This window comes from Danio aesculapii, chromosome 2, assembly GCF_903798145.1.
Source record: "Danio aesculapii chromosome 2, fDanAes4.1, whole genome shotgun sequence".
NCBI classification, from domain to species: domain Eukaryota; kingdom Metazoa; phylum Chordata; class Actinopteri; order Cypriniformes; family Danionidae; genus Danio; species Danio aesculapii.
The window spans coordinates 48,181,918-48,196,778 of NC_079436.1; the positions used below are offsets into that span (position 1 = coordinate 48,181,918).

The 14,861-nt window shown below is 35.6% G+C and overlaps 1 long non-coding RNA gene across 1 annotated transcript; it reads right to left on the reverse strand.

Annotated features, from left to right (window-relative positions):
• Window positions 1-4,370: 4,370 nt before the first annotated feature.
• LOC130237151 (uncharacterized) lies at window positions 4,371-5,784 on the reverse strand. The gene is made up of 2 exons (XR_008838521.1): window positions 5,695-5,784; window positions 4,371-5,327 (listed from the first exon to the last, which is right to left on the reverse strand). It is a non-coding gene; the product is annotated as an uncharacterized LOC130237151 (long non-coding RNA).
• Window positions 5,785-14,861: the final 9,077 nt, after the last annotated feature.

A 14,861-nucleotide genomic window follows, 5' to 3' on the forward strand; every position in this document is an offset into this window, starting at 1 on the left:
TTATTACTAGTATTCATTATTATATGCATATTTATATTTGTTTTTATTAAAAACAAGCTTGGTTTTTCCACCTGTCAGGTGTTGGACCATTTGGAGCATAGGACATGTGTTTGGATATAACACTTTGTTATTATTGCTCATTTATTCGTTTGCTGGAAATTATATCTGAATTTAGAAATAGTTTTGAAACAAATCTTTGCACTTAACAATCAAAATTAATAATGTAGGCTAATGGATGTCTTCAGTAGAGTGCGTACAACAATGTTACCTTATCCACGAAAGAGAAAAAGAGAAATTAAAGGCCGATTGAAGGAGGCTTATTCTCTCATTCTCGCGCTGAAGATGGTCTGTTTAACCGTTTTCTCGCTAGTGAAGTGTTCAGTTTTCCATTTACAAAGTCCTCCATGTAAATAGCAAATGCGTCATGGCATTGAAAATTAAAAATGTAAAACAGGAAACATGTTAGGACCATTGTTATTGTTTACGTCCCTCAAAATCATCTATATGTGAGATTTGAACCCAGTGGTTAAACTTGCACTCCAAAATTAAACCAAATTTTCACCCATCCCTGTTCTCGACGACTCCTCGAGGAGTGACACCAACAGGAGTGAGCGTGCCACAATATCAAGCCTACACAGTGTCTTAACTACACAAGACAAATAAATATTTTCCATGTTAAAGCAGTTTTTGTCCTAACTAAACTGTTTGTATTTCTCATTATGGCTGAACAACAGCATGAACTTCTTTGACAGTGATCATCTCAGGTGCTATTTTCTTCCATAAATACATACATTTGCTCAAATTAAAGTACTTATTTTATGGAGTTTTAAAAATCTGAATAATAATAATACAATTAAAATCAACAGAAAAACAAAAAGTTACCTTAATGCTGTCTCTTAAATTATCCACTTAGACACCTGCACTTCTGTTATGTCACAAATCTGTGGAAAAAAAAGATGATGTCCTCGCAGAATAAGACAAATACATTTTACTACAAATATAGACATTTATTATAAATTTAAAACTTAGAATCATGTAACTTTAAAACATAATGCAAGTAAATCACCTTTAAAAAATACTTATATAAATGTTCTTCATGTTACCACAGTACATTTTACTGTATTTTTACAATTGTTTTCTGAGAGTTCATAATCCAGTTTTACCTGTGAGCTACATACCGTTTTCCAAACTACCATATTCCAAAATCACCATTGGCTAGTTTTAGTTTGAGCTCACACACTGTTTATCGGCAAAAAGACATTGCCGTTTTATATAATGAGGTAAGGCCACTCCTTCTGCACTATAACTGGACTGGAAACCAGTCTCAAAAATATAAACCCGTAAATAAAGCGAGTCTCAGACAACAACAAAAAATAATTAAATAAATAGAAATAATCATAATAATATTTATTATTATAATTACAATATCCTTTTTAAAATGGATGGTTTTTGCGAAGCTTCCAAAGTACCCTGTATTTCTTTGCATGACTATAATAAAAAATACATTTATATGATTTACACAACATACTATATATAATATATTTTTATAGTTTTATAGAACTTTAGACTTTGCTCAGTTTCTGCAATTATAAAGGAAAGTTATAAAACAAGTTTTAATGTTTGTTTAAAGTGGGGCTGAAGTCATCCGAAGTGAAATCCCTCTATTTTGAAAGGATCAGTTCGACGAAATGCCTATAAACAAAGCTTGCAGATACATATTAACTTGTGAGTAATTGTTTTATTTCAATTATGTGCTCAGTGAAAAATAAATGATTTTCTTTTACTTTTTAGTTATACATTGAAGTCTTCTGACCATATCATTTTATAATGTTACACAATGCATCAGTTGTATAGCCTCACAAAGAGTCTTTCTGCATGTTTCAAATGTTTAAATCTTTGACAATGTGTTGGCACCCTATTGGGATACCGGAATTTTACAGTCTTGCCAAAAAAAAAAAAAATCTTCACAGTTTTCTATCACACATCTATTATGTTAATCTTCTGTCAAGCTGTAATGGATTGAGATCTCGAGACTGAGGATGACATTTGAGTATAGTGTACACACTGTCATGTTTGAGGTGATCTGAGCTTTGTGATGTGACCTGTTATCCTGATGGAAGTAGCCATCACAAGACAAGCATACTTGGTTCACAAATGGGATGGATCGTAACTCATTAGATCAGATATGCTTCTTCTGGTCTTCTGTTTTTCAGTGTTTCTGAACTTGTGTGAATTTTTCAGCCTGATCTCATGAGAAAAACGTAAGTATTTTACGTATTGTCCGTTTGGTGGCTAATTTGTACAAATTCGTACGAGTTCAGTCGTACAAAATTGTATGATTTTAAAAAGGAGGCGTGGCACCTATCCCCACCCCTAAACCCAACCGTCATTGGGGGATGAGCAAATCGTACTAAATTGTACGAATTAGATCATACGAATTCGTATGAATTAGCCACCAAATCAAAAAGTTACGAATTGCCATGTACAGAAGCTGATCTGGGATCAGTTTATTGTACGGAGCGCGTCTGTCAGTCAGCGTTTATACAGGAATTCACTGGTTCAAAGGTAGCATATGACAGGCGACGATCGACGCACAACATTAATGTAAAGAAAGTGAATGCAGACATTTTATTAATTTCAGCGTGCTTTTAATATTAAAAAATATCAGAAATATGGGAAAATACTTAATAATAGGATGATAGTGGGATAGAATGGTAAAATACGGGAGAATTTCGGTAAAACGTGAGGGTGAACAGGGTGAAGTGAACAGGAAGTGTTTGTGAAGAAACAGTTTTGCGAGATAACGCAAAACATCTTTGCGAGGGAATGCAAAAAAAAATTTAAATATGGGTTTTTTTTTCTTCCACCAATTTTTTTCCCCAACATTATGTCCCTTCCGGGTCTCCGTAGATATGTACAGTGAATCCGGAAAGTATTCATAGCACTTCACTTTTTCCTAATTTTTTTGGTACCAGAAAACCAGGCACTGCTCATCACCAGGCTATTACCATCCCTACAGTAAAGCATGGTGGTGGCAGCATCTTGCTGTGGGGATGTTTTGCAGGAACTGGAATACTAGTCAGGATAGAGGGAAAGGTGAGTGCAGCTATGTAATGAGACATCCTGAATGAAAACCTGCTTCAGAGTGCTCTTAACCTCAGACTGGGGCGACGCTTCATCTTCCAGCAAGACAATGACCCAAAGCACACCGCCAAACTATCAATGGAGTGGCTTCACAACAACTCTGTGATTGTCCTTGAGTGGCCCAGCCAGAGCCCAGACCTAAATCTTATTGAACATCTCTGGAGAGATCTGTAAATGGCTGTACACCGTTGCTTCCCTTCCAACCTGATAGAGCTTGAGAGGTTCTGCAAAGAGGAATGGGCAAATATTCACAATGACAGGTGTGCCAAGCTTGTGGCATCATATTTAAAAAGACTTGAGGCTGTAATCACTGCCAAAGGTGCATCAACAAAGTATTGAGCAAAAGCTGTGAATACTTTTGTACATGTGATTGTTCAGGGTTTTTTTTTTAAATAAATTTGCAACAATTTCAAAAAATCTTTTTTCGCGTTGTCATTATGGGGTATTGTGTGTAGAATTAATAAATGAATTTAATCTATTTTGGGAATAAGGCTGTAACATAAACAATGTGGAAAAAGTGAAGCGCTATGAATATTTTCCAGATGCACTGTATGTTCAGAGATGCTCTTCTGCAGGCTGTGGCTGATATTTTATAGATTCAAACCATTTCCTGTAATGTTCATGTGTGAAAATCAGTTGTTTTCAGTTATAATGAAAATATTTAAGTTATTTCACAAACAATGTTAATATTACTTTGTCTCTATGAATGGCTAGTGACACTTTCATCCCAATCAGGGCAGGTGAAACCTCAGGATTTATACAAGACTAAACTTGTCATGCCAGTCCTTCACCTCCACCTATAAACTTCCCCATAACATATATATTTCATTTAAAAGTAGAATTTATTTTTCCAAAGCCAGCATCAACACTTACAAAAATAAGAAAAATTACATGGTCACAATTGTCACTTGTGGAATCAAAAAACCACCTTAATTTAAATCAAATATCTTCCCCCTTCTGAACATTTTGAACATGCCTAAATATGCTGAGTTGCTACCCCGTATATAGTGGCTTGTGCCATGTATATGTGCAAGTATATATTTTATTTAGCCTAAATCTTACCTTGATGTCATCCGAAGTGATTTGCAGTGCATTTAGGGGAGGCTGTTTTTATAACCCAAACACACAACAGTTTACAAAACTATAATTTTTTAAAAAGTTTCTGTTCATGCTTTGTGAAGTTTTTGCTTGCAACAGTGAATAAATTTAAATTGAAACAGGAAAGGTTAAAATAAAACCGGTTTTATTGTCAGTGAATCATTGACGGTGTATAAAAGCAGAGTGCATTATAAAACAACAATGCTTTATTAATACAATATAATGAAAACAATAGGTAATTGTTTTCATGTGTCAAGGTGACTTTCCAGAGTAGATTAGCATGAGGTATATTATTGTATTTTTTCTATACATTATTTTTCTGTGTCCATGCGTTATAGTAATTCATGTACAATATCATAAGTTGTTCCAGATCAGATTGTTTAATTTAGTCTAGGTAATTTGTAGGTATTAAAAGATAGAAAACAATTGTTTTTTTATTTAGTGGCATCAATTGCTTTTTTCTTATGTTGACATATACATTTTCTATACATTTGAAATAACAATGTTTAAACTTTAATATAGATTGTAATTCAAGAGAGAAATTCGAATATTAAAGAAATGGGAATCAGTAGTTGTTGTTTTCTTGTAACAAAAAGTATTGTTCATTTGAATCAGTTGTTATTGAGTTAAATGCATTTAACTGAAGTCAGTTGAAAAATCAATTCAGATCTTATGTAACTTAAAAATGAAGTTGAAACTGGTGTACTTATTTTGATTAGATAAAATAACAAGAGCACATTGCAATGATTTATAGTGATATATCATTTCTTAAGGTGTTGGTGAATTCTTTTCTTTTCTTCTTCTTCTTTGGCTCTGTTCTCCATGTCCATTTTCTTCTTTTCTTCTTGCCTCATTCTTTCAATTCTTTGTTTTTCCTCCACTAGCCGTTGTTGTTCTCTTAATCTAGCCATTTGAGCTTGCATCACAAGTTGCTGTGCTTGTATCGCATGCTGTTGTGCTTCAGCAGCTTTTAGTTTTTCTTCAGCTTGCATTCTTGCTTCTTCTGCTTTTCTTAGTTTACGCTCGGCCTCCCTTCTGGCTCTTTTATGTCTATTCCAGAACCAAAATGGCATTTCTAGTGTTTCCTGACATGTAATGAAATTAGAGGGAGAGAGAAGACTTACATATTATAGCATGTACAGTATAAGTAAGACATGGTTATATGTACACGTGAGTAATTGTTAAATCAGTTTGACAGGAATTCTTGCAGGGTTAAGGGAAATTTACTGGTTCAAAAAATTGGTAGTCTGTTTGCACTTTGAGACATTGACGTGTCCGTTTGTAAAGCAGAGGCAGACACAAACATAAAATTTTGTACAAAATAAATATAATATAATAATTACATCATCATTGTTAAATTACTTTCTAAATTGAACATTATTGTTGCTATTGTTCATTGAACAATAGCAATGAACATTATCGTACATAAATGATGTAAACAATGTGGCCTACCTTTTTCTCCTTCACATCATAGTACCTTTGTAGGGTTTTGAACCCTTCAGCAGTCTGCTTCAGCCAGTGTATTGTGGACTAATGCTCTACAGCCCTTTTACAAAGTAATGTGAGATGGCATTTTACAAACTATGATTTGACATGCTCGGTTTCAGCCAATGAGAACTGCACTGTAATAAAAGTAGTTAGTCATTTAGCAGGTACTGTTATCGAAAAGCAATAGATTGAGAAAACATGTCAAGTAATCATTTGCATCATCTTTTAATTGAAACATATACCAAAATAGACTCTCAGGATAGATTCGCAAGAGTATAACAGAGTCTAAGTACTAGTCACAAATTGTCAAAGGCTGTGTTACATAGTTTAATCTTGAGCCCTGTCACACACTTGTTACAAGTTGACCCTTGCATGATGAAATCCAGAACTCTTGTGCTAACACCCATATGTGAGCAGGCGTCCCTGCGCTCCATGTTAGGGATGCTCACATTAAGCCATATTAAATGTTTATCTCTCAAGCTATTATTAAATGAGAGAGCAAACATCAGTCGCATCAAAGTTGTCATGCAAAAAACAGAAAAGAAGTAGGCATATCTATAAAACAATAATTCAATTCAATAATTCAAAGCCATGCATTAATCGTTAGACAAAATATATTATAACAATTTATTGTTGTATCTGAAACTTGCAGTACAATAACTATTACAAGTCAAAGGACCAAACTAATTTAGATTTCTCAGTTCATGTCCTCTTTACATTGGGCCACATTTTCTTGTACATAGTCATGCTCTCTGGACGTTTTCCAATTGACTTATCTGTTTGGACTAGAAATAAGTTAGTGACTCAGAGTGAACACCTCAGGAAACACAGCTCGCAGGAAGACCCGAACAAACCAAAATAAATAATCCCTCAAATTCCCAAATAAATATACACAACAGAATAGACCATTTGGTCTGTCCTTTTCCACTGGGTTTTTCATATTCCCTCGGGGAATCTTGTGGAATTGTTGAACCTCATTAGATAAATTGCAGAGTGGTCGCCGTCCTCGTCCTCATGTACATTCCTGAACATTCTTTGCTCAGTTTCACTTTGTGTTCACTTTCATTGAATTGATTATTAATCCTTTGACAGAAATTGGTTGTATATGCCTAAAGTGCTGAACGAGATCATATCTACAAAATATCATAATTTGCTATATTTTGTTTATAAATTCCAATATTTTCCTTTTTGATTAAAAATATCTATAAAAAAATACTTCGCATTTTCACATATGCTCCAATGAAACTTATTCATAATAAGGCAAGGGGTCTTAAACTCAAATTGGTGGCAGGTCATTGACATGTTTGCATAAAGAAGGAAACTCATACAGACATACACATTTGCAACAGTCTGAGGGTGATGATGGATGAAGTAATGTTTCTTTTATAAAAAGTTGAAGCTTTGACGAAATTTGTCCACTAGAGAGCGCCAGATCACTATCTCCTAAAAAGGCATCTAGAAACGTCAGATTTAATATAGAACAAAATGAAAAATGTATAGTTTTTAGAACAGTATAAAACAGTGATACTCAAACACAGAAAACCCATAGATAAAATCCTAGATATAAAACTAATGATTTTTAAGATGTATTTTTCTCTTATATTATATATGAAGTCTATGTGCCAATTTAAAAGTGGGAAATTGTATTTTTTGTAATGAATATGAGGAGACTGCTTTACACTTATTTTGGCATTGTGCATACTCAGTCAACTTATGGGGTGAGGTGTAAAAATTTAATAATAACCATTTACAGTGTTCTAAACCTCTTTTATTGTTGTGGGAAAATTTACTTTTTGGCTTTACTGACAGGCCCGTAGCAGCCTATTTAAAAGGGTGGTAGACCTTTTTGCAGTTATTTGAGGTTCAAATACTGCATTTTAGTGACATTTTAAGCACTAATTTGTGCTGGATTAGCTTTTCGGATGGTTATCATTACCACACTTTTTAATGCAACAAAAATGCTTCCTACATTTTTGTAAAAGTGCATTTTATATTATTTTTTGTTTACAAAAATGTATGTTTTTTTTTTTTTTTTACAAATGTGGATTTAAACTAAGTTATTATTATTATGACAGTTTTATATATTAAAATTTTTGAAATATAAAAAAATCCTAATTTAAGATCATTCATCATAAAAAAGTATAGTAATTGTGAATCTGTTTTAAATTAAACACTCTAGCCTACACTCACAGAAATAAAGTTACGAGAGCTGTCACTGGGGCAGTACCTTTTCAAAAGGTACATATTTGTACCTATAGAGTCCTTAGTGGTACCTCAAAGGTACATATCTGTAACCAAATACACCTAAAATGTACCTTTGAGGTACCAATGTGGACTCTTCAGATACAAATGTGTACCTTTTGAAAAGGTACTGCCCCAGTGACAGCAGCAGAGTGTATAGGCAAATAACAAACTGGCCAGCTCATTTTCTCAGTCAGAATTTGTCTATTTAAACATTAAAAAGCCGTCTTTTATTGGTTATTCTTCTTATATCTTTCTTCTATTGGTTATTTTCACAATTTATGATAGCATGCTGTCAAAAATGGAACAAATATAGGGGCCAAATTCTGGACTTTGTCAGAAAGGGGGTAGGTCTGGCTACGAGCCTGACTATGACCCTAGTCAAAAGGAAAATTGTTTTTATTTAATTAATTAATTTTTTTGCTAACAAAATTTTACAGTAATAAATGTAAATTTACTAATAAGAAACCGAATTTTAAGGTATTGATGACTGAATTAAGCTCATATATTAGTAGCATCAGAGACTCTAAATCAGAAAGCCCTACGCACTTTAAAAATGTGTGAATTAGATTTTTACATATGTATATTCTGTATATTGGTATTTGATTTATACATACCTCCTGGCATGTATATTTTTGTACTGTTAAAATGTTATAATAATAATAATGACAAAAATAAATAAAAAAAAGAAGTCTGTGTGACATGCAAGGAGATTCATTTAAATCCTGCAGATCTTTGATCCGCCAGCAGTGACAATAATGACTGGGAAATTCTACATTCAATTCAATTCAATTCACCTTTATTGGTATAGCGCTTTTACAATGTAGATTGTGTCAAAGCAGCTTCACATAGAAGATCATAGTAAATTGAAACAGTGTAGTTCAGAGTTTTTCAGTTCAGTTTAGCTCAGTTCAGTGTGGTTTAAAAATCACTACTGAGAGTCCAAACACTAAAGAGCAAATCCATCGATGCGCAGCTCTACAGATCCCAAACCATGCAAACCAGTGGTGACAGCGGCCAGGAAAAAAACTTCACCAATTGGCGAAAGTGAAGAATTTAAAAACCTTGAGAGAAACCAGGCTTAGTTGGGCACGACCATTTCTCCTATGGCCAAACGTCTTGTGCAGAGCTGCTGTCAAGGCGCCAGAGGCTGGAGAATGCTGGACCTCAGAGAAGACTCGTCTGTCCCTGGAGCATCCAGGATTATGGAAACCTTGGGATAGTCTCGTCACTAGTCTTGGATCAAATCAGTGGTGCTGCATAGTCTGGGGGTGTTGGCATGAGTATACCCAGGTGGAAATAGAGAATAAAGAGAATAATTAGCGTAGCTGCTGATCATAGTGTATACAAACAAGATGTAAAAAAAAATCTGCGTGGGGCACATTCATGTATCATACCGCTAACACTGAGTGTATGCTTTACTGAACAGATAGGTCTTTAATCTAGTTTTGAACTGCGAGAGTGTGTCTGAGCCTCGGACATTATCAGGGAGGCTATTTCAGAGTTTAGGAGCCTTAAATGAGAAGGACTGACCTCCTTTACTAGACTTTGCTATTCTAGGTACCACCACAAGCCCTGAGTTTTGAGACCTTAAAGCCTCTTTTCATCAAACAGACATTTATTATCAGATTGGGAGTGATGAAATATGAAAGTTAGGAACTGAGATGCTTCAGTTGCTCATTTTAGGGATTACTCGGGTGTGTGTATCTTGTATTCATCACATTGTGGGGACATGGCAATTCCAGTTCTGACCTTGTGGGGACTTTTTTTGATCCTTGTGAAGAAAATGACTCATGAATAACACAGCTTGAAGTATTTTGGAAATGTAAAACAGCAGAATATTTAGTTGGGGCAGGGGATAGAATATACAGTTTGCACAGCGCATAAATACCATAGTCTCAATAAAGACTGCTGTACAAGTGTGTGTGTTTGTGCACACATATTTCCTCACATGTACAGAAATACCAGTCATTTTTTACCTTTATCCCGCATGAAATTCTATGTGTGTGTGTGTTTGTGTAACAGAGAGAGAGATACTGTATGTATATTAACAGGGTGGGTCTCCATGCTGTCAGTAGCTGATTTATAAATATAAATATTGCATAAATCTCTGTCAGGCAGTTAGGCAAGAGTGTGTGTCTTATGGATAATAGTGAGGATATACACCCTTTATGAGTCATTGAATGTCTTTTACACACACACACACACTCACTCACTCACTCACACACACACACACACACACACGCACACACACACACACACACACACACACACACACACACACACACACACACACACACACACACTCTCTCTCTCTCTCTCACACAGGCTGTTTTATTGGCCATCTTGCTTCCATTAGGGCAATTACCGAGTGATGTGGAGAACATGCTGTCCTGTTACTGAGCTTTCTGCTTGCTCAACAAACAGGCTGCTGAAATGCGGTTTGAGGGCAGACAAATGTGCATGATTGTGTCTGGAATCATGTTTCTGAATGGCACATTGACTGCAGGGCCAAGAATAATTCAATAGATCTTTGTAGAGGAGCAATTTGCATACAATATAACACACAGTAGATGCTCGCAGATCTCAGAGAGGCGATGGTGGTTGCAGGGTACATTGTCATGCGGGTCAGTGGGATTCTTGGTATAGGTTTTAGCTTTCCTGAGAAATCACATGACAGAACATCAAAAGCATACAATCAAACAAACACCTTGTTTTTATGGAGCATTGCATTGCTTGTCCATGTCTAGAGCATTCAGCGAGTATAATTTGCTTGTCAAAAAAGCTCTATCGTGCTCTTATTATAATATTGTTTTAATTACAAGAATAAATTTGTTAATTTAAAGTGTAAGTTGCTTTATTTTACAGTTATTTTACATGGTTAAGTTTATTATCATTGCATACCCTGCTCTAAAGGTATTAATTCTGTTATTCATAAGAAAATTTCTTTGGTTTTTTTATTATTTTACATTCTTCAGGTGATACAAAACGTTTCGGCACAATGCCTTCCTCAGTGTGATACAATCCTCTCACTCCACCCTTTTGTCCCACAGTCAGTCACACTGCGTCATTAGTTAGACGGCCACTCGATAATTAAAAACATCTCATTTTCATTTCAATATATCATAATTAACTACACAAGGAATATTTACCTTCACCTTCAAAAACATTATTTCACAGGAAAATAGCATATCAATTATCATCATTCAATTATCATATTGTGGATCATGGATTTTGAAGATGTAATGATACAAATAATGAGATGAAAATGTATTTTTTAATGCTCTGGACTGTCGGGATTTCATTGCATTGATGTAGACATGAATAAGTGAATGATGATAATTGATATGCTTTTTTTCCTAATGTTTTTGAAGGTGAAGGTAAATATTTCTTGTGTAGTTAATTATGATATATTGAAATGAAAATCAGATGTTTTTAATTATCGAGTGGCCGTCTAACTAATGACGCAATGTGATTGACTGTGGGACAAAAGGGTGGAGTGAGAGTATTGTGTCACACACTGAGGAAGGCATTGTGCCAAAGCATTTGTGTTTTGTATCACCCGAAGAATGTAAAATATAAAACTATACAAAGCAATTATTTAATGAGAACAAATCATGACCTTCTGAATAATATTATTGATAAGATTAACATACCAAAATAACTTTTTAAAACGCGAATGCGCAGGCAAACTTCATTACTCAATTAAGTTTCTTATAAAAATATTTTACAATGTGCTGTGCTTGAAAATTTCCATATTATAATTGTATATAATATGTTTTTATAATGCTGTTTTATGATGTGGTTTTTGATATGACTATAGCTTTCCTGAGATAATGGTTGATAATGACAGAGTTTGAATAGCATCAAACATCAAACCAAGCATACACATTCATTTATTGCATTATTTAAATAAAAAAAAGGTATTTTCAGCATAGAAAGAAAGCTTTTCTAATGCAAACTTTTCACATGGTTATAATGCTTCTATTTACATTTTTTTATAATAATAAGTTCTTATATTTATATAGCGCTTTTCTGGACACTCAAAACGCTTTACACATTTTTGAGGGGGAATCTCCTCATTCATCACCAGTGTGCAGCATCCACCTGGATGACTCAATGGCAGCTATATTGTGCCAGACCGCACACCAGCTGATTGGTGGAGAGGAGATTTTTTTTTTTCCCCAAAGGACATTCTGGGATTTTTAGCAAAGAGAGTAAGACCTTGACCTAGACGACGCTCACTGAGCTGTATAGAGTCCCCATCAATATACTGTGGTGTTAGGACCCACACAGACCACAGGTTGAGTGCCCCTACTGGGCTCACTAACACCACTTCCGACAGAAACCTAGCTTTCCCATGTGGTCTCCCATCCAGATACTGACCAGGCACAGCCCTTCTTAGCTTCAAGGGGTGACCATGTGAGAGTTGCGGAGGGCTAGCTGCCGGCAATACTAAATTATTGCTGATATTTCTGTGAGTTTACACAGGAAATCATGATTATGTTCAATCTATAGAAATTTGCCAGTTCTTGACAACAAAACAGCAATAGTGGACCAGAAATGTCCTGTAAAGTTAATAAAATTTATGGTTTCGAATTATACTATTGGCATTGCCCACCCTGGCCTGCACATCCAATATTCATTTATTTTGGGCTTTAAGTTTTAAAAATGACTTTAAAGCCTAAAATAGATATCTATTTAAATTAAAATCTGCTTTGCATATAGAAAATTTGTTGGTTGCAAAATACAAATAGTTATGAATATTTATGGTAGTGTTACTGCAAAACATTGCCATACAGTGTGACATTCTATTTGCTTGTACTTGTAACTTCTTTTAAATATAATTTTAAATTATGTTTATTATGGGCGGCATGGTGGCGCAGTGGGTAGCACTGTCGCCTTATAGTAAGAAGGTCACTGGTTCAAGTCCCGGCTTGGTCAGTTGGCATTTCTGTGTAGAGTTTGCATGTTCTCCCCGTGTTGGCGTGGGTTTCCTCTGGGTGCACCGGTTTCCCCCACAAGTCCAAACACGTGCTATAGGTGAATTAGGTAAGCTAAAGTGTTCGTAGTGTATTAGAGTATGTACTGTATGTCCTGGTCCTCCAGGTTGAGCGTTGGGCTAACGACCCACTTCGTAAAAATTAGATGTCACGAAACACCAACATCGTGCGGCTAAATAGAAACTCCGAAATAAATGCATAGGCCTGGGAGTAAGTAATTATTTTTTATTATGCAATTTCATGAGCTTGTATGAATCGAGTGAATTTGACTGTCGTTAATGAAGGAGCTACGGATAAGTAAAAAAAATTGTATTTAGTGAGAGAAAATGGTAATACATTTTTCAACTACTGAATGAAAAAGGTCAACCGCATAAAATTGTGTGGAAGCTAGCGGCCACTTGAAACATTGGCTAAACTAAAGGCTAAACTAAAAAGTGGTGCAGAGCAGTGGTGTAGTCCTAAAAAAAGGTGGTTTACTATTACCCACCCGACCCGCCCATGCTGTTTTATAATTTTACCTGAACGTTTCAGCGAAACATCATTCAGTTGACTTCGAAAAACTCACTCAATTTTCTCACAGCTGCTGTGGTCGTCAGGGGGCAGGGAATGGCGCAAAATATAAACAAAAGTGCACCAATTTCAACAAATTAAGATGAGAGTTAAAAAAAACATTTGGTATACAGTGGGGATGCGAATACATGTAAATTAGGGAAGTCTAATCAGCAAAACAAGTGAGTATACCAAGGTTATACGCAATTATTGATCCTCAGAAGTCATAATACCCAAACAGCTAGTGGAAAAAAGTAAGCATACTGAGTATACGTGCGTATAGCACCGACTACACCACTGATGCAGAGATGTTTACCCGTCAGTTTGATCAGGACAGGTGTGATGCATTTTCATAATGACGAGAGAATAGTTAGAATTTCATTAGCTCTCCTAGACATGTTACTCAATCCTCTAACTCTCAAACAGACATCAAATCCTCTGCCGCTGCAGATCTGGGCCCTCTGATCACAAAAGCATGGGATTTCTGCCTCTTAAAACAACACAACAGGTTCTGTGTGTGTTGTGTGATGGCGAGTCTGAACTAGGTTTATTACAGTGGATGGGTGTTCTAGAGAAGTCTAGAATAATAACAGAACAAGAGAATTTCTCAAGCTTTAGGTATGTACAGTATGCTTGCGCAAATCTGCTTCTAGGAACAGCCCAATTTACCGCCAAAACAAAAATCAGTTTCTAGGAAAAGCACTAAAGAACTCCCCTCTAAACAAGTCTGAGCTAGTGTGTGGCAGTGTAATGTGTGTTTGATTTCAAAGGCCTGTACAAACACTCAAAAAATCTGTCTCAAAATGAACAGAAATTAGAAGTTTCATTACTTTTAGATCTGTTGATCTGATCTCACATTGCATTAGATTTACTTTGAATGCGGAGAATAGCCATACAATTAGTAGATTACACTGACACACTAAAACAGAAACACAAACCAGGCTCATTCTGAAAACGTAGCCCTGTATACATTTCTGGGGAGCGCCAAATATGTCCCAGAAGCTATGTTTTTTGGCAGTTTTAGTTTTCCCAAATCCAGCAGAGGCCACTGTGTACGCGTTTTGAGATCTCAAATTTCTCTCACGAGTGCCATTCGCGCCTGCTCTTCTCGCATAAATCCTCCAGAAGCTGCTGTCGACTGAATGACTGACTGACCAACCGACCGATCCCCCCACCCACCACCTTCCCTAAACTCAACCGATAGTGTTTTTAAAAAACACAGATTGACCAGCACCCACCCACTTCTCTAAACCCAACCGACAGTGTTTTGAAAAGCAATGCAGAAAAAGAAAAGCCCCCTGATTTTTACCACGTTTTCATATTTCACCACATTCTCAC